Source organism: Falco naumanni, chromosome 9, assembly GCF_017639655.2.
Source record: "Falco naumanni isolate bFalNau1 chromosome 9, bFalNau1.pat, whole genome shotgun sequence".
NCBI lineage: Eukaryota > Metazoa > Chordata > Aves > Falconiformes > Falconidae > Falco > Falco naumanni.
This window is the reverse complement of record NC_054062.1, coordinates 39,467,674-39,494,556: the sequence shown is the minus strand read 5'-3', so window position 1 is coordinate 39,494,556 and position 26,883 is coordinate 39,467,674.

Below are 26,883 nucleotides of genomic sequence, written 5' to 3'. Positions count from 1 at the left end.
GCGAGGCGTGGTGCCTAAGGCCAGAAATCATGTCACTCTTGAACTGAGATGGAGTTTCGTGTTGGCTGAAGCTGGGGAATGGAAAGCAGTGCTGCTGGAACACTCGGGCTGTGGCGGCAGCGCCTGCCGGGGTATGGTGGTACCCAGAGTGGTGCTGCTGCAGGTCGGCAGGAACGGGCTCAGCACCAGTGGGTTTCTGTTGGTGTGTGACTTTGTCCTTCTGCCTTGACTTTAAACTGTTCTAAGCAAGTGTTAAAAAGACAAGATAGATTTAAAAATATATATTTCAGTAAAGCCTAAGGGAAAATCCTAGCTTTTTCTTCACCGATAAAGTGCTTATTTTCTCAAATACAAAAGCTTCTGTGTATGTGGGATTTGATGAACAGATGAGATAACAGTGTATTAAGGAAAAACAACAATCAAAAAAATGTTCTGTTCTGAAGTTTCTGATGCTTCTTGAGTTTCTTTGCATTGAAATACATTGTTCAAAATTTTCTGGAGCTGAATTTTGCTCAAAGGTTACGTTGGAATTGAGGATCTGTAATTCATCTAGTTGGGAAATGCATTGGATTTTCTGCTTAAATTAGCTGGTCACTATTGCACAAATACCAGCAAAAGTCAAAATGATTACTCAGTGAGGTGCAAATTAAAAGTTCATTCTTATTAAAGAAACATTAAAATTTAATTTTGCTTTTGTTTTTCAAGAGAGTAAAAATTGGATTAATTGGAAATAATTAGCATTAAATTACTCACTTCGCTTTAGTTATGATGGATTTATTAAGTCATTGAGAGATTGGGTGGTAGCACATGTTGATTATGTTTAGATGTCACTTTGTTTTTTCAAGCACTAGAAAGAAATAGCTCAGATCTTCTGACAGCTAAAAACCAAAAAAGACTCAATTTTTATCTAAGACATTTAAAGTTTCCAAACTATTTAAATTTCAGTGGGACTTATAAGCTTAACTCCACAGAACCCCTTTGATAGTGCCTGATCAAAGAAGTAGTCAGGTCACAATTATTTTGTGTATGTTGTGTCAGATGCATGAATTGAGATTTCAAAGCTGTTTCACTATTTTGGATTATTAATTCAAACCCATACCCTAATATTTGTGGATTTTTTGTTGTTGTTGTGTTTCTTTTTCCTTTGATCAGCTTTGAAACTTTCATTATTTTGAATACGTTTCTATCTTAATAACTGAAAAACTTCAGACAAGTTTTGCATTCTCCTGCCAGGAGAGGACAGTACTGAAAAAAAGGACTTTAAATCACACTTACTAAGTGGTCTTTGGTCATCTGTTGGGATCCTTTCTGTTGTGGTCCTACAGATAATATAGAAATAAATATGTATCTGAGGCATTCTGGTAACATAAAAGGTTTTGGATTCATTAAATCTTCAAATACTTCATGCTTACTTCTGCTGGCCTTCTGTTGGCTATCCTGTATGGCCCACCTTTGTAGGTCATATAGACCTTAAGTCCCGTGAAAAGACCCCACTGTTCAAAAATAAAACCAGTGCATAAGTCTTTCAGCACTGTAAACAGATGTTACTTTGCTCCTATTGTTGTATAGAGATGGCAAGAACATTTCAAGGACTATTAATGCAGAGACTACTAAGTAAACTGCAAGTAAATATTGCTTATATTCTATTAATGCTAATACTGTTTGTATTTTTCAGTTCTTTGGTTAATTTAGTTCAATTATTCATGCAGCATCTGCTATCATATATATATATATAAAGAGATTTCTTACCATGTGAGCACAAAGGCAATGTTACCTCTTGTGATGAGTAGGAAGGAATATTTATTTTTTTATCTGTATATGCTGTATTATAGCTCTCCTGTTCAAAGTGTAATAATTTTAAAAGCACAAAGAATTGCCTTGTGTGAGCGAGTCAATGTGGCTGAAAAACTGAAAGCATTTTTGAGGAACTGGGCACAAAATAGGTCCTTCTGCTTGCCTGAAAACCTTCAAATTAAAATGTTCTGTTAGTCTCTTTAGGTAGATTTTTATCTTTGCTGTAAAGTATTTGGATGTCTGGGGTTTTTTGTTTGTGGTTTTTTGGTGGTTTTTATTTTTTCCTCAGAGGGAAAGAGACAAAATGTGCAATGTTTTACTGGCTTTTCTTTGCATTGTACCTTTAAGGCTGCTTGATACATGTGGCACACATAGGTTTTCAGCTGCGAGAAGGTGTTTGTATGGGTTGGGGTTTTTTGTTGTTTGTAGATTGTGTGGGTGTTGTTGTTGAGATGACAAATAACGTCCCAAAGAAAAAGGTCCAAAAGGTCCCAAGATGTCAGCCTCAACACCAGGGAATTATCTGCTGTCTAGTAGAATCTTGTATTTTTAGCTGTCATGTTTGTGGCTAAATCATAATTTGTTCTTCTAACTAAACCTTCCCATAGAACCAAAAATTTTGATCTATTGCTGTGGCTGATGCATATAAGGATAATTTTCTATGAAATGTGATCTATCACGTAGTGCCTAATTATGTCACCTCGAGGCTTGACCCCTCTTCACTGTGACAGGCACAGTTAGCAATTTTCTCAGACTTCTAAACCAGAATAATAATAAAAAAAATTACCCACAACCCTGTCTGATTATAATTGAAAGAAAAGAGAAGCATTCAACTTGTCCCAATGTGATGGTGTACCATATTCCTACACTTCAGGCATCACTCCTTACCAAGACTGCAGGTGGATAATGAGTTAGTTGTAAGCAACGGTCACTGGAGCCAGAGTTCTGGTGCCCCAAGAAGATGAGTTTTTTTAAGTAGTCTTTTTCTTTTGTCCTTCCTATGTGCTTCAGCACTCCCAACTGCAGATATCCAGGAGAGCTTATCAATGCTTTCTAACTGGGACTTGCCTGCATGTAAACCTTTTTCCTTCCTGGAGTGCTCCACTCTGCATTTGATGTGGTCCACATAATTCATATTTCCTCCACTGGACTCACTGATTTTTTTTATTTTTTTATTTTTTCACAGAGTAACTTGGAAACTTAGGGATAGCTGTCCTCTTCCTGTCTGATGTATGTTTGTGCAGCTGGGTGGGGTGGGGAGAAATTCAGTAGACAATGAAAAAGAAAATCCTTTTATAATCTGAATTCCTATGCCTGTTCTGTTTAGCTAGAGAAGATTTGAAACTTCATCCCTTGATTATGATGTATTAACAGTTTTGCATGAAAATACTCACCAGTGTGAGCAAGAGGATTCCTCAACTTAGCCTATATTTGTCCTTGAGGTTGGTTTTGTTACCTGCTGTAGCGGCTGCTTTTCTGTATTTCCCTGGCACCTCTCGACAGAATCTCTCCAGCAGCAGCGCACAGGCTTGGCCCCACATGTTGCATGGGGTCAGTGCTGGAAGAAGTGGGAAGCAAAGATAGTTGTCAGACTTGAAGACATAGCAATTGCTGCTTTATTTTCTGTCTGTTTGGGTTTGTGTGTTGTGTGGTTTTGTGTGGGTGTGTTTTGTGTGTGTGTGTGTGAGTTGGTGGTTTGGTTGGTGGTTTTGTTGTTGTGTGTTTTTGGTTTTTTGTTTTTTTTTTTTTTTTCTCTTAGTAAGTTACCTTCTCAGCCATCACATAGTAGCCTTTATTTTGAACATCACCACTGGCAAACAGCCCAGGGCTGGAAGCTTGGGGCTGCCTGAGCAGAGGCTTGGCTCTGGCTGAAGCTCTGTAGGACTGACGTGTGCCTGGGTGCTGGCTGCCCAGGGCCCTGGAGGAGGAAGTGTTTGTGGTCCAGTTTCTGCCAAGCCTCTATGTTTCGTGTTCTTCACGGTCCCTCTTGTGTTAGGCATCATGAACCTATGTCTGTCCCTGCAGATGCAGAAGGGATTACAGTTTTTTTGGGGCATCCAAAATTGATCCCATCTGTGAAAGCTTCAATATTTGGCCTGTTAGAGGATGGCCGGTGAGCTGCAGTCAACTTTTGAAGAGGCAAACCGTCCTTCTCTCCTCATCTACTATGCATAACCTAACTCCTCTAATCTCAATATATAATTTCTTCTGCTTTTTAGACTTAACTGCAGGCAATTACAAGATGTGAATGAAGTCACAGGTTGGGTGCAGGTTTCTATGTTAGCAAGTATGTGCACAGCATAACTCAGTCTTTTTTTGCAGGTGTGGATTTTTTTTATACAGGGTAACCTATGAAATGCCTGTTTTAGTTGTGTGACCTTTTTAATTGTTTGGCTTTTACATGTAAATTGGTTCTGTGTCAGCAAAATACTCCTTTAATTAGAAAACAAAGTATGCAGCCTGGCACCTAATGTTTCCATTAGCTTGTTTAAATAGTCCACAGATCTGGAGTTGGGCCAGACCGTTTATTCAAAGTGTATTTTTAGTTATATATCAACCACTATGTATCAATAATACCACTGATCCATTGTTGAAATAGATGTGTTTGAAAGTGTTCTGACACATCCCGGTGGAGTTTAATTGAAATATTTAATCCTATATAGATCTTTCTTCTTTCAATGCTAAATAACAAAACCCAAATGGTTTGACAGGGTATTTAATATATACCTCCCTTTGTCAAAAATACATTAATCTTTTGCTCGTATTTAAGATGCATCTTTCAGCTTTTTTTTTATATATCTAAAGATATTGTTGTCCTCTGAACCTTCAGAATGGATATCTTCACTTTTGATGTAGGAAACTGAAATAAGGACTTTCTTTAGTCAAAAAGTTAGGATTTTTTTTTTTCTTGGGGTGTACTTCCTTTGAAAACTCGCCAATTGTTTCCACTTCTGGTTTCTTTATTTCTTAGTCAGGTGTAAAGAGCTAAGTTGGTAAAAGATAAATCCATTCTGAATCCAAGAAAAGATCTCTTGCTATCTTTTAACAACTGAGTTGTACTAAGAAGCACTTTTGAGGAACAACTTCAAATGATTTTTTTTTGAAAATGCACCTTTATTATGTCAACTGGATCATCCTTTGTGACCCTTTCAAAAGGAGAATGGATTTAAGCAGCATGGTTTTTCCCTTCTGAAAAGGCACGGTGGTTAGTGTGGGGGTTTCTGTCTCCCGCCCACCACCACCCCTACACACACTTGTTCTTGTATAAACCATGCTGCAGTGGCTGTACGTGGTAATTTAGGAGGAGGGGACTAGGAAAAGAGCAAGACCTGGGCATAGCCCTGCTCAGCTATGGCTTCGCTGGCAGCTTGCGACAGGGCTGCCTCCGAGACCCCTTGGGCGGCTGAGGGAGCGTGGAGGGGCTGAGCTGCTGGCTCTGCTTCTGCCCTGGCTTGTGCTCACCTCTGTCATGATGCTGTGCAGCCCCGGACATGCCTGGCTCTGGCTGGCTCAGTAACGCACAGCTCGCAGGCCTGAAGTCTGTGCAGAAAGCTGCTGGAGAAGGGTAAATGAATAACGAGCAAAAAGTATGGAATGGGATCCGCCTTACCCAATGCAGCCCTACATCATTGCGAGCCCATGGCCTTACTCTCAGTCTTTTCCTGGCTATAGACATCTCCCACCCCATAAAGGTTCTGTCCATGCTCAGTTACCACCCTCCGAACCATCTGTGTTGAACTTTTGGAGGTGTCTGGTCCAAAGGACTTGCTAGCTCAGACACGAGCTGGTCTCTTGGTGAGAGGCGGCTTCTTTCTCAAATCCCTTTTCTCTGTGTTCTTGTTTGGAAGGATGTAATCATGCTCTGTCACTCAGAGCTGCTCTGTACTTTGGAGAGAGTAATGACATTTCACCGCACTTCTTTTCTTGAGTGATGTGCTGAATTTTTTTATTTTTTCAGTAAAGTTCATGATAAAGCTGAAACCGTTTTAAGCTGGTAGCAAGTAACGGTTATTTGCCCAGCCAGAATCTGATGGATTTGAGATGGTGCTGTTGGTGGGTTTTTTGCAAGCAACTGTGTAGAGGTGTCAGCCTAGTTGAAGCCCTTACACGGAAGCAGATGCTGGTAGCTTTTCTCCCAAAGGGGTGAGGTGAACGCACTCTAAGGGCTGGAGCCCAAAGGAACAGCGCTGCGGCATGCTCTCTACCCAGTGCAGTGTTTAAACCCCAAACCGAAGTCTGAAAGGTCGGGTTGCACAGCTTTGAGGTAAAGATCAGCCTATATAATTGGGGAGAAAATGGATTTGTTTTGCACAACTTCAGTGACTGTTACGTTGATGTTTATCTGTATGCTTTTAAAAAGAAAAGGGCAGCTGGGGGAGGAACATGCTGTGCTACTGCTAGATGGAGGTCCCCCTCAGGAGTGTGCAAGGGTGGTGATGCTGGGAGCTCCCACATCTCAGGTCCTGAGGCAGAGAAAATGGCACTGCCTGTCCCTCGCTGGTCGTCTTGGGGAAGGAATTTTTGTCCAGTGCTGTTAAAAATCTGAGAAGGCCAGAAAGCACTTTTGTTGTCCTTTATGTTACTTAGGTTTGAAGCTTCTTTCCCTTCCTACCTTGTGTATCTCGCAATCACTTTAGCTATTAACACCAATTATGTGTCTCAATCCTTTCAAAATTTTCTTTGTTAATTTCAAATCTGAAATTATTTGTGAGTTTAAGGCAAACACTTTGCTTCCAGTTCCTAGGCAAAAAAGTTTATTTGTGCAAGCCTATAATTGGAGGAATGAAGCCTTTTATCTGTGATGACACTTAGTGCTAAAGACTCAATGCTCACAAAGCAGCATTCCTGATGGAAGGAAGAAGAAACATTTTTAGTCAAATATAAGTTAATTCCAGGATATAGGGAATTAGCCTCTGCAGTATTGCCTCTCTTGCTTATCAAAGTCACCAGATTCTTCTAGTTTAAAGCATGTCTAAAATGCCTGCCCTGCTGCAAAGGTTAACTATGGAGGAGTTGCAGCTGGGGACCAGCTCCTACTCAGAATGAAAAACCAAAATGCCACCTCCAGAGCTTGTTAACTCATGTAACCTCTCTGTCCTGGCCAGGATAAAGAGTCATTGTCCTATCTGCCACTTGGTTTGTCTTAGGTTTCCTTCAGCTGGAAACAGTTCATAGCTGTTGCCTTCTCTATCCCAGTGCTCTAAAAGCTAAAGCTGTCTATCTGTACACGAAGCATCTGCTGGCGCAAACTACTCGATTACATCTCAAAGCAAGACAAGCTTTCCCTGTTTGAGATGGCAGGTCAATTGCTCTCTGTGGTTCTTGCAATCGCAATAATTATTGTGTCACAATTGGAATATGGCAAAGGTGACTCTTCTTGTTGCTACTATTTTACCATGGAAGCTGGCCGTTAATGGAGAGATAGATATTAAAAAGAAATAAATGATTTTTAGTGATCTTGCTGAACAAACTTCCATGTTGGCTGTGAAATCTGGACTTCTATAGGATTCAGAGCCACAATCAGGGTACTTCCACAGGGTGGGAACTGTAAGAAGATGCAGCCATTCCTAGCATGCAGATAGCCAGTACAGTGAGTTATCATGGTTCTTAAACATAAAAAAACCCAAACCCAAAAGAATTTCTGTGTAGAAGGGATAAAAATGCCCTGGAGGATTGTACAAATTGAGATGTCAGCTCTTGCCTTAGAAGGTGAAAGAATGAAAACATACTTGAGGCAGCTTTTGTTCACATGGCATGGATTCACTTATTCTTTTATCTGTAGTAGTGCTAATGGTCAATTTGAATCCAAGGTCATCTAAGAGTAGGCAAAGCCTTGGCAGCAGCATCTCTAATTCAACTTGGTATTTCTGAAAGGAACTATCTTTTTGCAAGAAACTTGTTTCCTGGAGAAGGGAGCAATTAATACCTAATAGCCTGTTTATATGTCCAGATACTAGTACTCGTATTATAACATTGCATGAGCAATTGAGCATAAAACCCCCCCATATCATACCAGGATAATGCAGAACAGTCAGTATTGAGAGCAGGGCTGCCAGCATGGTGTGGAAATATAGGGGCAAAAGATAGGACAGTTTCCTTTCCTGCAGAAAAAAATATCAATTCTGTCTCTATCAATCACTTATTTCCTCTGGAAGAAAAGACTCGCAGCTATCTCTCTGGAAGCCCCTATGCTCATTTTTCAGCCAGGATTTACAATCCTTCGTAGATTCCCAGCTCCAGTGTACTGTTTCTTAAAATGAATCTTAAAGGGCTGATTTCCTTAGTTATATTCCCATTTTATTTAATTACAGTTCCTGAAAAGAAGCCATTCTTTTTTTATGTTTAACGCTGCTGTCTGCATGGGAAGTTCAAGCTAGATAGAGCTGGTAAAAATCTATTAAAATTAAGCTTCTTGTGACAGTAATAAGCTGTGCCCATAGTACCGTGATACCTGGAAAATATGTTTCTCTGACACTGTTTTACTTATTTTTGTTCTTTGAAGACATCAAGCAAAGCATTTTATAAAAAAAATTAAAAGATATTTTTAGAAAGTCGTGTTTTGTTTATTGGCTTTTTTAAGGTTTTACTTGCTGTAAAATTTCTTCTGGTTCTAACTCCTTTGTCTGAAAACCTTGAAATTACTTCAGCTGAAATAAAACTTTCCATGAATCTGAAAGGGAATTTAGTGTTTGCTTCAAGAGAAACTGTCTTTAATCTGTGTTTTTTGCAAGTAAGAAGGTTGGTTAAAGGGAAGATACCTGATCTTTGAGATTATTTATCTCCAGGTTCCCGAGAGACAAACCTCTTTGTCTGAACAGGCGAGGGGAAACAGTTTTTCTTGGCATTTCTGAAATGCCCCTTATGACTTTTGTAACTGTTCTGTTCCTTTTTTTCTAAGGTGGTAGCTTAGTCCTCTCCATGCAAGTTAGGAATATAACTGCTTCCCTGGCTGCTTAAGTGTGTCTCGGCTGGTTTACAAAGCCAAGCCATTACAAGTGCAATAAACCTGTTAGACTTTCATCATTTCAGCCAGATAAAAGAATTAATCTATACACTATGTATTATACATATATATATGTATAGACAGTGTGTTGCTGCTGTCATGTATAGAAGTGGTTGAAAACCAGAGGGGGAAAAAGATGAAATTAGTTGCATAGCTTGTAGCAGTCAATATCAAAAAGACAAAAGAAACAACAAAACTGTGGTCTTTACTAGTCTGATAGCTTTTCTGCAGCCTTCCCACCAGTGCATGCTCTTGCTTAATCTCAACTTTAACAGATATTGATCAACAAAATTACTTTTCAAGGTCATTGCTCTGGACAGAGCCTTGCACCAGAGATAAGCAGCACCTGTTTTGCAGGCAGAGCGATGCCCAAGATAGCCTGTGAGAAGTGTTCCTCCAGCAGCTGCGGAGGCTGTGACCTGCCTTGACAATGCTGGTGGCTCCTGAGGGTTGTTCACATAGCCCAAAAGCTGTCTGAGAGCAGTGCAAGCCTGTGGCTTTGTTAATTTGAGTTGCATGGAGTAACCCAAGCTTTATGCGAATTTAAAGGGACCTTTTGCCTTTTTTGTGAGGCTTTTTTTCTCTGTTCATTTTTAATGTGCAGTTCAAAGGTTTTTTGGTTTTGGGTTGTGGGTTGGTTTTTTTTTAATATGTGTAGTTGTTCTCTCAGTTCATGGTCAAAAGTTTTTTTTTTAGTTTTACAAGTTTAGTAAATACTCTTTAACATGGATGGGTACCTATGCAAATTTTGTCTGGGGATAAACTGAGTTTAATGGCTGTTGCAAGACCCATCCTGCACCCCAGTTAAAATGAGGGGGCAAATCTAGCTTTCTTAGAATGCAAAGTATGCGAAAATAATTATAAAACATTTTAGCTTGTTCTTGTATTGAGAGTTAACAATGACTTGGGGGGGGTTGGGGGGTGGGGAACAACCAAAACCCAAACTTTGGCAACATATTTTCTGTCCAGTAACTACTACTTACTTCCACCAAAATGACAGAACCCTTTCTTCATCACTGAGGACAGCTGAACTACATGGGAACAGACACTGGAGTAATTTTTGGCTACCATATATAGAAAAACTGCTTCCTAAAAAATAACAGATGCTTGAATAATGGTAGCAAACCCCTTGGAATTTAGTTGTTAAAGGTGGGGGAGTTGCCCAAGCCTGCTATTTTGGGGTACTGTAAAACTTGGAAGTTAGATTATTTTCTGTTTTCCCTGGAAAACCACAGTGATGTCACCAGCCTGTAATGTGTTAAAAAAAAAAAAAAAAAAAATCACCACAGTGATGTCACCTGTGACACTGTAATCATTCTGAAATGAGTCCAGTTGCTTAAGTTCTCTTCTGTCAGGTGAGCTGGATGTATCCCAGGTTAGTTATTAAAAAGGAAAAGGACTAGGAAGTTGCCTGATGGATATCACCTGTTGTAAACTCAGGTTGCTTTATTGTGCATTGAGGGACCAACTTGCCCAATAAATGGGAAGGAGATCCTTCAGTGTTACTGCATTACTTTTTGGGGGAAAGGATGGTGAATAATGAAAGCTGAAAAAACCAAATTCAACCTTTTCCTGAAACTGCCCTTTTAGACTTTTGGGTTGGATTTGGGCTTAACGTGCAAGTAATGTATTAAGCAGATTGAAAGCCCAATGTCTGGACAGTAACCTGTTTTCTGGGGTAAGCTGGTGCATCTCCAGTGATGCTGTAATCTCTGTATGTAAATTCCTTCTGCATGCCTGCCCTGTGAACACTGGGGCTAGAGCTGGCAGGCTTGAGTAGATTTTTATAAGCACACTTCTGCTTATGTGTGACAGAAGAATAGCTGACATATAATCAATTTATTTCTCTGGTGCAAAGAAATAATAGGTTGCAACTGGTTACCATTTTCTAATGATCTCTGTGTTGAAAGAGTCATCAGCTTTGTTCCGTGTAATTGCATTCTTTAAATGTGGCTATTTGTGGTAGATTATACCTTGCAACTACAAACACGTTTGAGCAGACAGCAGATAAAGTCCACTGGTTTTCCTTTTAGCTTTATTCAGGTAGCTTCCTTGGTTTCAGTGCAGCGACAGCTGGCTTACCTCTATGAAAGGAGGTAAGAGATGTCTGAGGTGCACTTCAATTCCACAAAAATATCCAACTGTCTTGGCTTGATTCTTCTATTTCTTGAGTTATCTATCAGTATAACTTCACTTTCCACTGTTGTGAAATGCTCCTTAGGAAACTACAGAATTAGTAAGGAACTTGACGTTCAAGCATTGCTTTGCTATGCACTGCATATTCTGTACAACATTTAAAATATCACGCATACAAAGACAGAGCTCCTGTATTGGTGTGGAAAAGGTGTTGGGGAAGGTCTTTGCTGGCTTCACTACATGCTGTATCCTTCTTAAGTCAATACTGGCCCTATTTTCAGTGAATCGGGTAACTTATGAACCCAAAGGGTAGAAATTGCCACTTTTAGCCTTCAGTTCTTATGTAGTAATATAGGCTAGTTCGCTATTTTTTTCCAATTTATTGTAAGACTTGAGTAGTAGTTCAGTCTTCAATCTAGCTTAATCTTCAGCTCAGTGACTGCCAATTACTAACAGAAACCCACTGATGCTGTTTTAGCAATTATGATCTCAAAGTCAAACAGAAATGAGAAGTGACCGCTCTTGTTTCAAGGTGCCCAGGCCTGAGAGACACAAGAGTCCTTTCCAAACACTGATTGTCCTTCACTGAAAAAAACCAAACAAAACAAACCAAAAACCAAAACCCAAACCCCACACACCCTTCAAACTTTCCCAAAATCTTAATGACTATCCAATGACCTCTCCAATACTTAACCTGTATTTTAATTTTTAGTTCTTTTAATGTACTAATAACTCACCTGTGTGTCAAAAAACATGTTAGGTACCTACCTCTGGAGAGAAGACATGGGAGTGTCTCATACTGCGCTGACAGTGAACCTCTCCCCACGAGTAACCAGTCTCTCTTTACCTGTGCATGTGAATGCATGCACACATTTACACAGATCATATTTAAACTGGTGAACACAGTTGTTATTTACATAAATCTGTATTGGGTTTGCATGGCAAGGTTTGGTGGGGTGTGAGGGGGATGCTACAGGAGTGGCTTCTATGAGAAGCTGCCAGAAGTTTCCCCATATCCCATGGGGCCAATGCCAGCTGGTTCTAATATGGGCCAAGCTGGTTCCAAAGCTGGCCAAGGCTGAGCCCATCAGCGATGGTGGTAGCACCTCTGGGGTAACATGTTTAACAGGGGAGCAGGTGGGTGCCCGCAGGAGGCTGTGACCCCGTGGGCAGCCTGCACTGGGCAGCTCCTGGCAGGGCCCGGTGGCCCCGTGGGGAGAGGAGCCCGGGCAGGGGCTGTGACCCCGCGGGGACCCTGGCTGGGGCAGCGTGTGCCTGAGGGGCTGCACCCAATGGGGGACCCACGCTGGGGCAGGGCAGGGTGCGAGGACCCTCCCCATGGGGGGGAGGGGCGGCAGAGACAGCGTGTGAGGGACTGACCCCAGCCCCCATCCCCCTGCACTGCTGGGTGGGAGAAAGGAGAGAAATTGGGAGTGAAGCTGATCCCTCCACCCCTCTCCCTGGGAAGGTTCTTTTATGATTTAGGCTTTTTCTCATTATCTTGCTCTGATTTGATTGGTAATAAATTATTTTTTTCATATGTAGAGTCTCTTTTGCCTGTGACAGTAATTGCTGAGCGATCTCCCTGTCCTTATCTTAACCCACAAGCCTTTTGTTATATTTTCTCTCCTTCCTCCAACTGAGGAGAGGAGTGATAGAGCCACTGTGGTGGGTACCTGACATCCAGTCTGGGTCAGATCACCACAAAATGAAGGTTTTTTTCACTATAAGGAAGATCCTTTTTTTTTATTTAAAAAAAAAAAAGGTGGGGTGGGATATTTCCCATGTAGTGTCATGTTAGTTAACAGTTCAATTTCCCAACCTAGCAACAGTGCTGGATAAATCTGAGCTCCAGAACACATTCCCACCCACATCCCTGTGCAGCAAGAGTCAATTGATAAGTCTCATTTGAAACTGTCTTGCATACAGGAAAGAAGAATTGGGTATCAGTCACTTCTTGTAGGAAAAGTCCTCTCTTCTCATCACTGAAAAGTAGAGTAAATGGCAAATGAATCTCCACTTCTCTTGTCACATGCCAAGGGGTGTTAACTCCCTGGTAGCCAGCATCTCTCCACACATCTGTGTCTCGTTCTCTGATTAGCGATGACCTTGGCTCACAGTGAGCCTTGTCTTTACTCAGACAAGGAGGTTAATTTTTCACAGCTCTAAAGCAGTGCTCCACTGAAAACTACCCCTGTTTGGTGTGTGTTTGGTTTTTTTTTTGTCCATAGCTAGTATCTCTAAAGGGCAAGCTACCTGAGAATCCAGGGGAAACTATACTAGTGTTGTCAAAAAGGAGAAACTAAAGGACTGTACTGAAGGAACTTTCAATTGTCAGACTCCTATAGCAGGAGAAGCCTGAACAATGTGCTCCTCTGTGGCTATTAGTAACACATCGTGCTCAGTCCTAGCATTCCTGAACCACAAATCCCATCTCTTGAAATCACAGACCCTGGCTTCATTTCTTACCTTCAATTTACTGCGAACATATACAAACACAGATAGCAAATGCAGTTTGGTTTTTACATGATTGTGCTAATAGGTTGCATGGAAGAAGATACTACTTGCAGCATGTATAGGCAATTTATGAACTTTTACAGTGAAATATCATTAGCAGATGGCAGAGGAATATTACAAGTTGCACAAAGTCCAGGTGTAGTAGCTAAGCAACTGTCTCATGTGCTTCTTGCTCTTTGGAGAGAGGACTAATGCAGGGGAATAACAGCTCACATTAGTGTTGGAGCTAATCTGGCTGACTTCCCCAACAAGCTCCTTCCCTTCTTTTACTCTGCTACATGTACCTTGAATTTTACCTTTACCTCCACCAACTGGAGCTGTGATGCTCAGGGCTGTACCCTATCCACCCACCCCTCGCTGCGCAGCAGCATCCCTGCTTGTGCAAGAGAATCTTGGTCGAAGTTGCAGCAAGAAAAGAAGCAAGTGAAATAATTTCTATTTCTGCCTCTATTTCCTAATCCTCCCTAAACCCCAGTGTGCTAACGTGCCTGGATCTGTATTTCACGTTTCAGAGGGATGTAGGTGTTTCTGAGGAAATGGGCTTTAGTCTGTTGTTAACGATTACCCAGTGGGAAGTGACACTGTGGCCTCTCTGTCTGGGTCCTGTCCCTCAGCCAAGCCTGCTGGTGTGGGTGCTGCCATGGTCATTTTTGGGAGGTAGACATTAGCCCAAGGTGACCAAATTAAATTCTTGTGGTCAGCCCTAAAGGTCCTTGAGAAAAATTTCAAGGCTGTTCATCTGATGTGTTTGAAGGACAGCAGAGGAGTCAGAAATGAGAAAAAAAAAAAAGTGCTGTGGGAAGCCTTATCTGCAGACTTTCTTGTGTCACTCCAATGCTGCTCAGCTCAGCCCAGCCATGGCTGCATGTCCCCATCCTGGCAGCGCTCCTCAAGAAGGCTCTGCCCATGCCCTTCCCAGCCCTTTTGTCACTGTGCAGGTAACCTGTTTTCAAGCCAGCAGATGTTTGGGAAGCCTCTTTTATTTGTGCAGCTTCTGGTGTCTGTGCATGAAGTAGCCTCTCCAGCCAAAGCTGTGTGTCCCTGCCAGGGCGGCTTGCTCTCCCACTTCCGTGCCCAGAGCCTTCCAGCACCCTGAAGGAGGCTGGCAGGTACAAGGATGAACCACAAGAGTTTAGAACCTCAAGCAAAGGTGCCATACCAGCATGAGTAGCACTGGGAAAACGGGGAAAAAGAGGCAATGGGGTCAGGAGAGGGAAAAAACTTAAGCAGAAGGAAGGTCATCCTCAAAAAAAAAAAAAAAAAAAACAACCAAAGCAACCCCCCCCCCCCAAAAAAAAAAAAAAAACCTACCCCAAAAAGATGAATCCAGTGGAAATAAATTTCAAAAGTGAAGCAGTCTGTTTCCATGCAAGTTGTCCTGTCATTTTGCAGTACTAAATCCTTGCTGAAAAGCTTGTACTCATCTTTAGTGCAGGAAAGTAAGATGGGAGACATTTCTAATCTGTGTTAAACATTGCTATTCCTTTACATACTGCTAAACGCTGACCATAAATACTGTGTGTTGCTTCTAATTATTCATGTCTCACATCAGCTTCAAAATCGGTGAAACTGTTCTTATATATAATTAAGGAAGAAAGGCTATAGTGTCCCAGGAAGGTACCTCACAGTGCCACTGCCTGCCTTTCTGAGCAAAAGCATGAAGTAGGTAGCAGCCCCTGACAGACAGGAGCATATTAAGATAGATTACCAAACATTTACAAAATAGATCAAGCAGAACAAGAGCTTTGTTTGAGAAATGTTATATTAATGCTTCGCTAGACAGACCTCACTACTGTAGAATATTAATAAATGAGGCATTACTTGTTAAATAAAGAGTGGGTGGGTGTGGATGTGTGTGTCCATACCTACATATTATAAAAGATAATTTATATTATAGAAGATAAACCCCTCTTTCAGAACAGTGAGGTTTTGCTAATTGACTGCAATCACTTGCTACACAGATACCTAAAGTCCCCCCAAATACTGTAGAAGATGCTTAACTGGGTTATGACTTAATTTTGTAATGGATTGGAACAAAAATTTTCAAGCTCTTTAGGCCAGAAAAACCACACCCCACGACAGAACAAAATCCCAAAAAGTATTTAGTTTAAAACTGAGCTCCAGTGCTGGTAGCAGTCCCTGGTTTCTCGTCTCCACCCTAGACAGGGATGCTGCTGTGGTTTAGGGCACAGAGCAGTCAGTTACCAAATGGTAGCACAGGGCTTTCCAACCCGGTGTCTTCCTAAGAACACAAACTAGATGCAGAAGACTTCTTGAGTCTTTCCTAAGCGAGCAGGCCTCTGGTGTTTTGGAGGGCTAACAGGAATAACCAAACATGTTCAAGGCTTCACTTGAAATGACGACATCAAGTTTGTGAGCTGTGGTGCTGAGCTGGGCCCAGTGGTGGCTAACCTTGTGATGCTATTCACAGGCTGTTTCCAATATTTCACTTTTGGCAAGGAGGGGGAAGGAGCAGATCTCAAACCCCTTTTATATACATCTTTGGCATCTCACAGTGAGTGCATTTGTTCATCAAGTGTACGTGATTTATAGGTCCTGTGCTTTCATGATGTGCTGCTCTTGCTCTGTAGGAGGGATTGCCTGTAATGTTGGCAGCATCAGAGAAGGCTGTGGCTAATCCTGGTAATCCCTCTGACTTGTTTATGCTGTACATATTTACTTGTTGTAAGTGTATGTTTGATAGGCCAGGAGTTCAGTAAAAGTGAATTTGCCTCTAACTTGTAATACCATAGCCGCTGCCAAATCAGTTCTCGGGAGCACAGGTCTCTGCAACCTTAAACACTGCTGGAAGTGCTGCTTGTGCAGCCCTGCTAACATTTAAATAAACCTTCTCCATGCAAACAACTGTTCCTTACTGAATGTAGGGTAGATAATTTGTGGTTATGTGTTGGCAGTAAGGCTTAGGAGTTGGTGAGTACCTTGGGATGATGGCCTGGTGTTACATCCAGCTTCAGCTCAGCCTGTATCCCAGGCTGGCACCAAACTCTGTATTGCCTAAGCTGGCTCAGGCCGCCTCTATACCTATTACAGAGATTCACAGCAAACGTGCTTCACAGAACGGAGCGGGGTTTTATCGAAGACTTTGTGAGTTCCCGTTGGCCACAATAAGGGAATTATTTCTGCTAGTCCCGTTATTGTCAGATGAATCACTAATGCAGCGTTCACCACGCTGCGGCACGTGCCTGCAGCTGGGAGCAGGACAGAGCTGGCTGGCAGCCTCTGAGAGCCACTGCGGGAGGCAGATAAATGGCACAGGTTTAGAGCTGGGGTTGGCTTGGAAACTAACTTCCACTGAACTAAAGGAAATATATGGACTCTTCAACACTTGCTTGTTTTACTTCATTGGAATTAAAGCTAGGCATGTGAGTGTTCAGTGGCCTGCGGGAGGTCTCTGGAAATAGCACAGGAATTTAGAGCATCCCAGGGATAGGGGTGCTGCATCACTAACAGGTGTCTTTTTGGCAAACAAATTGGGTTTTAAGCCATGTCTCCACTCAGCTGTATTCCTTGATTTTTTTTTTTTTTTTTTTTTTTTGGTGGGGTGAGGAGGGTAAGCACTGGTCTTCATTTAGAAAAGCTGTCCTGGGAAATGCTTTGTTCTCCAACTGATATTTTCTCATAGAAAGCTTCTGCTTCAATAAACCCTCGGTTTGAAAAAGGAAAGAACAGTAACCTCTTTCGGTTTCTTTGTGGAAGGTTTCTGACCTGCTGTATTTCAGAGGATGTGCTACTGCGAGGGCTTGGATATCGCAGAAGTAAACCTCCCGCTATTACTTCTCAATGGAGATCCTAAATCCTTTAGCACTTGAGAGCCCAATCAAAGCTCAATTCAAGTGAGAGTCTGAAGCTTTTGCTACTGAGGGATGTGCTGTTTCCCAGGCACCTCGCTATATGTAGGGAAGCCATGGGTAAGCTGTGATGGCTGGAATTAAAGACCTGCTCCAAAGCCCAGTAACTTCAATGGGTCCCCAATTAGCCCTTATGGTGTGCTTTTCTCTTGGTGGGGAGTTGGCAAGAGGGTCATAAATAAACCTGGCTCAGCCTCAGGGAGCTGCTTTGGATTTGGTTCATGCACGGATGAGTGCTTTCACACTTCTGGCATGCTTTCTTCTCTCAGAATGTGTATAGGATGACCAAAATCTGTGTGCCACCTTTATGAAAAGGTGATGGGGGAAGATCTCTTGTGGCCAAGTTGGTAAGTCAAGCCCTATGCCTGAGCTGTTCGGTGAGCTGCAGATCCTTTTGTCTTATCCGCAGCCCCATGGGAGAGGGGAGTTTATTCACAAGTTACAGTGAAATTAAAGCTGGAGAAACAAGTTGTCTGAAAAGACTGCAACAGGGATGGTCATCAGGCTTGGAGGAGCAGGAGGGTTGCCACGTAACCAGCCACGGTATAGTGGCATCAGTTAAGGGATTAAACACATTTTGGTAGGTTGATGCAGAAAGGCGACAAGCATCTGAAACCTCCTGTGAGACTGGAGCTGCTCAGCACCTCCTGGGTTTGGTTGCAACATGTGTTTGGTTTGCCTGCTCGGTCAGCACCTGCCTTACTCTGCAGCTTTGTTATTTACTTGCCAAATGCAGTAATGCAACATAGACCTTAAGGTTCCCTAAATTCCCTGCGCTCCCACAGGAGGTATGGTGAAGGTACAATTTGCATGCACACTGAATTGCTCTCTGGAAAAAATACCAAAACCTGCTGAAACAGAAGCATCAGAAAGATATGTGGGTGTTTAGGCTTTTGGTTGAATCTTCTGTTCAGTAATAATAAAAAAATGGTGCATTAGGGGTGGGATAGATGTGTGTCTTTTCTATCAGACAAGGGAGGGGGATGTGAATAAAAGAAATCCCCATGCATTGATGGCTGGTCCAAGTGAGGAAATGGTCAATATTGCACTAATTTGCCACTGGAGCAGAAATGTCAGGAAGGATTACGAAAATGCACTGATGGTAGCAATTATATTGATAACCTACCATTGCCATAAGCAGATAAATCAATCTTGCACTGACAGGACTCTGACAAATTTCTGTGAAAATCAGAAAGGAATCTATATTCATTGTGGGTAGAAATAGATGTGAGGACTTTCTTGTTTTTTGTGATTTCCCCCTTCCTTTTTTTTTTTTTTTTTCCTCCTTCCTCCAAATAGAGTGATTGAAAACACTGTAAATGAGAGAAGTAAGAGAAACGTTAAAAGACAAGTGTCATTAGATATGTAAAGTGGCCACCTGACTAACCTGGCTTTCTTTGTTCTTAGCTGCATGTAGTATTTTAATAGCTTTGACATTTAGGAAGAGTGCTTTCTGTGAGTCCCTTGTTCTGTGCTGAGGAGGGGGGGGGTGCTATATTACTGATACGGAGTTTTACGTGCTTTTTTTTTGGTTGTTGTTGTTCCCCCTGACGGCTCTGCATCACAGCATTAGAAACAATTTATCTTTTGTCCTGCCATTAGTTAAGTAGATGAGTTCATTGCTCTGTTAAAGTGACATGCTCCTACCACTTCAACTCCCTGGCTGATCCTTTACTTACAGCTGTGTGTCAGGTAATAATTTTATTTTGCAGCGAATGAAAAGTTCTGATGCTCCACAAACTTGCCTTTACCTCCCCTTCTTCTCAGCAATGCTTCAGCAACTCATACCAGCTCATGATCTTCTCAAACTCGGGTTTCTAGCCCTTTTGTGTGTCACCAGTCATACACTTTGCACTGCATTTCATTTTGGTTTTCACGCTGTAGTGGATTTTATTTTAGTTCTAACACATATGGAAAGGGAGCATTTGGACCTCAAGAGAGCTTTCCATTTTGAAATAAAAGTGGATTTGTGATTGGGAAGCTGAAATAAAAACCAAGTGCTTTGAATGCACTGATTTATTTTTTTTCTTCAGGTTTTCAGTTTGCTCCTTTTAGAAGTTTCTTTTTTAACCCAGTTTGGAGTGGGGAGAACTGTAGGAATGTTCTGACACCTGTGAGCTGAAATGGGTTTTACAAACTTACACCGATGGGAATAAGGTTGACTGTCCCATCTGTATTCTGTCAGTACCTTGTTGCTCGCTATGCTGAGAACAAAGCATAGTATTTGGTAAAAAAGGTAAAGTTAATATGAAGCCACTTGACTCGTACCAGATAAGAAAGGACTGCAAAAGAGATGGAAGAGTTGGTTAAAAGTCCCCGAGCTGAAACCAAGTCACATACTATTAATTGAGAATCTGCCCCTTTCAGCAGTATGTGCAAGAAAACCAGAGACTTTGGAATATATTAGATTGGGAGCATTAAGTTTAACTAGAAATTGCTAGATTAAACATTTAATAAAATCTCAGTAAGAAAAGAAAGAAGTCTTTGGTCCTTGAAGCCGTATCTCCTAGGAAATGTACACAAACCGAGCTGTCTGGGCAGAGCATTGACTGCGTGTTGTAAATTTGCCTGATGGAGATCTGTAATGTCAATCTGAACTGCTGGAGAGCCAGACCCACAAAGGTCTGGAAAGGACCAGTTCATTGTTATTCATTGCCATGAATAACACCTAGGCCAAAGTGGTGTGCTATGCAAAACGCTGCATTTCTGCAAAGAGCAGCAGGTGCTAGAGGGTGAGAGGAAAGTTTGCTTTTTCATAATGAGGAAATAATATAAACCTATGTAATCATAAAGGCCTGTGAAGGTATATGAGAAACACCAAGGGACTGATGCTACCTGCTCCCTCTCTCACTATGCCCTTGTGAGATGGTATTTAAAGGGCAGTGGAAGGCCCAGGCTGAGCTCTTGAAAGGTTCTCTGAGAGGCTGCAAGGCCAAGGACCAGCAGGTGTCCTTGGGCTGGAGCAGGGAGATTCGGGCAGGAGGAAGGTGTTCTGGCATCCTTGCAGCACCTGTGGTTTGAAGTGTGCCTGTAATGCGTACAGTGACTTGATGTATAGTTGCAAGAACAATTTTTCGGGAGCAGGGTTAGTTAAGATAACCCCGATACCCATTATTTACTGCCCTTTTCAATTCTTCCTCCTTTGTCTTTCTAATGGCTGAGATTTTTAAATAATCTCAACGTGGGGAAGCCATAGTGTACTGTTGCGAATGTAGTGCCAGGAAATATGGATAGCAAATCTCCATTTATTCTACAGAAAATGGATTTAAGGGACATGTACTTGCCATAATTAGAATATTGCAGCAGTCTTTGCAAGGCTTAATTAGCACCACCAGATTAGCAACTCAAAGGAAACTGTAATGCCAGCACCTAACAAGCTTCCTGAGTCAAAGGAAGGTAATCCCGAATTACTCACAAATTACTTGTACACTGTGAACATAAAGCAGGGGAAATAACTCCTAGAAAAAAAAAAATCAATCCTAAAAGCAATTTGTCCATTGGAAATGGGATCAAATGAGTTTAGTTTGTCCTGCAGAAGCTTGTGCATCAGAATTGCTCCTTGGGTTCATAGGCTGGCCTGACTGTGAAAGGATTTGAACAGAACTGATCCCACTGGCAAAATGAATCCAAATCTCATAGTGTAAAAGAATTTTTGAAATGAAATTTTTGTTCTGGATCTGGTATTATTATTAACATTCTGGCATGGAAATTTTCAGGAGTCTAAAATGCCTAACAGTCATGGAAATAAATTATTTATAGCATTTCGTTTCTAGTTCCTTTAATTCTAAATTAGCCTATCTTCTGAAATAAAAAAAATGTTCTCCTTCAGTGTCATAATACCCCACTCTTTCAACTTTGATTATTTTTTAAAAGAGAACTTGCTCTAAATGAGTCTCCATGAGTAACTGAGCTTTAACAAAGTGTCATTTTCTGGTCAAAAAATGTTGGTTTGTAAAAGTTCCCAAGGCTTTTCACAGGAAATGATGCTCCACAGGAACAGTTGTGATTTGGCATGCCAGTGAATTTTTAATGCTTTCACTGAAATAAAATACGTTAAATTGGTCATGCCTGGAATAGTCCATGTCATGTGAGTCTTCCTGTTGTGTATAACCATAACTTTTCGGTTTTGCTTGGTGTCAGCTATTCCAGCATGCTTTGGCACTCATTCTTTCTTGTTGAGTATATGCCAAAACACAATTCCTTATAACTCTGAGTTCAGAAGTTGGGATTTTTCTGCCTATCTTTCAAGGGGCGTGATGTTGCTGTCCATAGCAGCAAAGTTTATCTGGCAGCTGACAGTGACTGGGTGTAGCACTGGAAACACAACAGCAGTACAGCTAGAAAAGGCATCACCAGCTGAGCTCTAAACTTAAGGACTACTGACTGGCCAAGAAGGCTGCAAACCTTTTTTACAGATGTCTTTGTGTCTAGCAGAAAAATGACAAATATGCTTTTGGTGTCCCCATAGGATGCATGTATTTCAGCATCTTCACATAGTGAAATGGGTCTCTGGATTTCCTCTGAGCAATGGGATTCTTTGCATTCTTTCATGCTTTTTTCTTTGGTGCACCTCTTTTGTGTGGATAGTACCACTGCTCCTTTTTTTTTTTTTTTAACCAGGGCTGTTAAAATTCTGGGAAAGTAGCCCTTATGTTTGGCAGCACCAACTCTTGACATAGGCAGCCACCTGAGTATAGTATATGTGAAGAACATCTTTTACTTATATCTAATGCTAGGTTTTTATATAGACATAAAAAAAATATTCTACTACCAAAAAAAACCCTTTCATTTATTTTACTCTTCTCTTTCCTAAATACAGAGGGTAAAGCACACTTATGTCCATGCTCTTCTAATTGTTAAAGGAGTTTGTCTGTTAAATGTACACAGTGTTATTTTCAAAGCCAGATGTTGCATTTTATTCTTTAGCTTTATTACACTATCTCTTAGAGGTACGTTTGCCTGCCTTGACTTCTAAAGCAGAGATAAGCAGTCAAAATAGTGTTGAAAAAGCATTAGGTTATTTTCTTTCTTTTCTGTTTTGTTGTTTGGGTTTTGTTTTGGGCTTTTGGGGTTTGGGTTGTTTTTTGGTTTGGTTTTTTTGTTGGTTTTTTTTTGTTTTGTTTTGTTTTTTAAACTTGGCTTATATATCTTGTGGACAGAAGCTCTGAAATTCTTGCCTGAAGAATAAAAGGTTGTCAAATACAGAGACATTGCTCTGGTTTGAGGCCCAGGATAAGGCATCTTTTATCTTTCTTTTGTTTTTTGCTAACTCTTCTGCTATTTGGTTACAAATGATGTTTGGCTTCAGTTAAATTTCCATCAAAGAGAATTGTTTTGGTTTGTGTTGACAGCTTTGTGCTGTTGCTGAAGCACTATTGTAGTACTTCACAGACAGCATTTGAATTCTGCTAAACCAAAAGAAGGGAAAACTTGGAACCCACTGTCTAATCCAACCTCCTGCAGATTCCAATTTGAGTTACAAACTACTACTCAAAATGAAATTTCTCAGGACTTTTGTGTTAGACCTTGGCCCCCTCTTAAATAAAGAACCCTCCTCTAGTTTTGCTGGAATGTCTCTAACTGTTGGAACACAGGTACTAAAGCCACTTGATAAACACTTGCCCATCTGTTGACACTGACTGTTTCTGCTCTTGTGTAGTGTGGGTAGGGTAGTAGCACCATTTGAGGAGCCACAGCACGTGATCTCTCAAGCATTAGTCCTGTCGCAGTCATAGAGCTATTCTCCATGTTTAGTGCATTTTTGTATAGCCTTCTGATAAAACCTTCCTGCCCAGATTTGGACTAAATGTTCTTAAATATCTCTTGTTTCCGTTTCAAGAAACGGTCATTTACTTTTCTTTCTGAAGTGGCTTTTGGGAAAGTCAACCATATGCCTCATTGCTTATAAGAATAATAAATACCTCTGGGCTTTGGCAAATCCTTAGCTAAATGACTCCAGGGTCAATTTTCTCTAATAGTCTTATTCACTTGGTGCATGCTAATTTCTGCAGGTAAAAGAACAAAGGTGATGTATATTGAAGAGCAACTTTATAGTGGCTTTCAAAAAAGTGAAATGTCTCACTGTAAATCCAGAGGAGGGGTTCTGAGCTCTATATGACCTGCCTTCACCTTGACCATTCTTAAAAAGGCATCCTGGAAGTATGGAAGATGGTGGTGAATTAAATACAAATGGGCACTAACTGGAATGCTCCCTTTGCTCCGTGGGAGCCGAGTGCCCACCAGAGGCTGCCATGATTTTAGGCTGGGCATGGAGATTAATCAGACGAAGCTCTCCACAGGTGCCTCACCTATACCTGAGAGCAGGGTCTGAGCTCGGTGTTACCCTTCAGTGTCCCTCTCCTGCCTTAAGGAGGTCACCGAGCCTTGTGCTTGCTTGGCCAACACATATAAATGTGTTTCAGCTGTCTGTATCTTGGTTATTCCTGCCTTTCTTGATGCGATTAACCTGGTTAAGCCTTGTACTTTTACTTGTACTTGCAACTTCTCTTTAAAGAGAAGAACAAAAGCAAAATGCTTGCTGTTTTGGCTGATGAGCTGATCGTAAGGAGAGCAGTGACAAATGGCTGCCTTTACTGGGAAAGCTTTCATACTCTTCATTTGATGATGCTGTCAGAAGTTTTGTCAAGAACAACTTAGAGTTTCAAAAGTGCTCATGGCACTGATGGTCAGCAATTGTCAAATAAAATGGAATGGCAGTGAGCGAGGCAGTGCTTCAAAGCAGTCTTTCTCAGGCACAGAGAGATGAGATCCAGTTGAGGTATTCCAGAGGTCCTTCAGCTCTGACCTTTTAAGATAATTAGCGATAAAGGATTCGGGATCTTTCCTTTGTGTTCAAACTTTTGTTTCTCTGTCTAACGGGTACTTTTAGTGAAGTAAAACCTAAAACGGACAGAAGCATTGAGACTTGAAGGAAGGCTTCTGAATGTTTATGCAGGGACTGGAAATATTTCCTCGATGGTTTTTCTTTTTGAAGAAGCACTCTGGAGGTAACAGCTCCTTCAGAGGTCAGTGACAGTGGTTTAGTGCTTTTGATGCTTGAGTGTCATTAGACCTACTCTAAAATCCCCAGGTGCAACAGGGGTATGCCAGTGCATGCAAATTCATCGGGATATAGTTGTCACAGGGAGACTATTTTGACTGACGAGAGGCTGACAGTCTCCTCTCTGGCCTGTTGCCAGTTTGCTTTGCTGTATAAGACCCCAAGATAATGAAGAGAGAACTCCTCGGAGGCACCAGCTCCATGGCTTCCCAGTCAGCTGTCTGTCAGGGTCCTCTCACTCCGTCAGTGAGCTGCAGGGGAGACCAAAACCTTAAAACTCTGGAAAAAAGCGTGTCTGGGGCTCTGGGTTCCTTGACCATTGGAGGTTCCCAATGCTTCAAAACTGGAATAAAGCAAAATACTGAAACTCCCCAACTCTCTGGGAATTATCATTCTCTGCACAGCTCCCAGATATATTTAGAAAATTAATTTCAGGCTCTTCTGGTTTCAGCTTTTTCCTCTTTCTTCTTTAAAAGGCCCCAGAGCTGAATTAACTTCCAGGATCTTCAGTGTGAATTCAGCCCCCGCTGCCACTGTAATCGCCACATGAGCACTGTGTGAAATAAACCCCTGGTCTCGCATGGGTCTTCTCATAACAATAGCCATTGTCTCACCTGATGCAGATTGGCTTTTTCTGGCTGAAGTCTCATTAGAGCACTATGAATAACGAATGAGTCTGGGAGATGAATTTTCCTTTCCTCCCTATTACAGGATAAGGCCAGGTAGGGACTGAGTGTCTTCAACAGGGCAGCAAGGTCTGCTCTCCAGATAAATAAATTATTTCAGCTTTGAGAGTTGTCAAACCAGAACTTGGGACCAGCACAGAATTCAAATAGACCCTTTGCATAAGCGCAGGTATAAAATAAACTGGAGGGGGTGATGGTGCCAGGCAATGCAAACAGCACAAGGAAGCTTGGAAGTTCTCATGCTATGGTCAGTGCCGAACTAAGCTCTTCTTCCTCTTCCTCCCATCTCTGACCTGGGGCTGGCAGTGTTAAATCTCCTAATGGTATTGTAAAGGAGGAATTGCTCAATCATGGAATGATACAGAAGAATTCTAAAATAAATCATAAATTATAGCGCTAGATATAGTATCTGGCAACTTATTTGTTTTAGTGAAGGACAGTGTCTTATCTTCCTGAGAAATTTCTTTGTTTTTTCTGAATTTACCCCTGGTAAGGCCAGTTGCATTAGAGGTAAGAGCTGTATTATACATCTACTTTACAGTAACGTGCCATATGTAAGTGAAGAACATTTTCTTGAGGGTTTTTAAGAGGGAAGACACTGACAATGACGGCTTTTAGATGGGATCAAAAAAACATGTGGGTTTATTTTACCAGCATTGAACTGTAGTGCTCTGAACATCTCTTAGTCGCCTACATACCTCCACGGGCTACACAGGACATTCAGGTACCTGATTTTGAAATTACATGCAGGATTTTGCCTCTGACACAGCAAGGAGACCCTGAGCTATGCTACTGCAATATTGATGTAATATATGACAGACACATTTTGGTGGTTCTCTTTTCTGTTAAGGTACTGCTATCAGAGGGGTAGGTTATTTTCTATTTGTGGTTATTTTCTATTAAAGATAAATTATGTGCTACCTTATTTGTATCTCAGCCATCCGTAGTTGCAGGTGGCCAGAAGCGAAGAGCAAAACTGCAGTATCTGGGGAAAGAGAGCAGATGACGCTGCTTTGGTAAACCTCCTGCTCAGGTCAACAGGGAGATAAATGTTTTTCTTTCTCTTTTTACTTTGTTGCTATTATTATTATTATTATATTCTTGTGGAGTCTGTGTAAGTTTCGACTTGTAAATCCTTCACCAGCCTTAAAAATTATGGAGAAGGCTGAGGAGATAAGGAAAAGGTTTAAATTGTGCTTTGAAACATAAGTGGAAGCTACCAGAGCTAATAAAAATGAAGTTGAATATAAATGGTTTGGGGCTGGTGATGCAGGGTTATCAGGGTGGCAAGGTAAGGAAAAGTGAATTAAAAAATGACAGCAGCTACCCAGTCTGTGTAGAAATATGCCAAATCTAAATAAAAGTATAGAAAAGGTAATAAGTTTCTTCAACTATTCTAAAAAATGTAGAGAAAAAGAAAAAAATTAAGGGTCAAAACTTGAGTACAAGAATTCCTCAAATAAAAGCCTGAGCCTCTTATAAGTTAGAAAACCACTGAATACTCAAAAGACATGCTCGTAAAAGGACGCACAGCAAACCCAGGCATACCACACAAAAATAAACACTAAAGCACCACTGACTGTAGTAATAATTGAAGCAGTGTGGTTCAAAGGAAGCAAAAAGCTAGGGAAGTCAAAGTTCAGCTTGAACTGCTAAAACAAAGGGAGGAAAAAAATCAATGTATAGGAAAATACAAGGCAAAATAAGGAAGACTACATTTGCCAAACTTGACAAAAGAGCATGTTAGTAATTGGCATGGTGAAATGCAGTGCTGTGGCAGAGGTCCCTGCTCCCAGTGAACCGCCCCCCCCCCCTCAG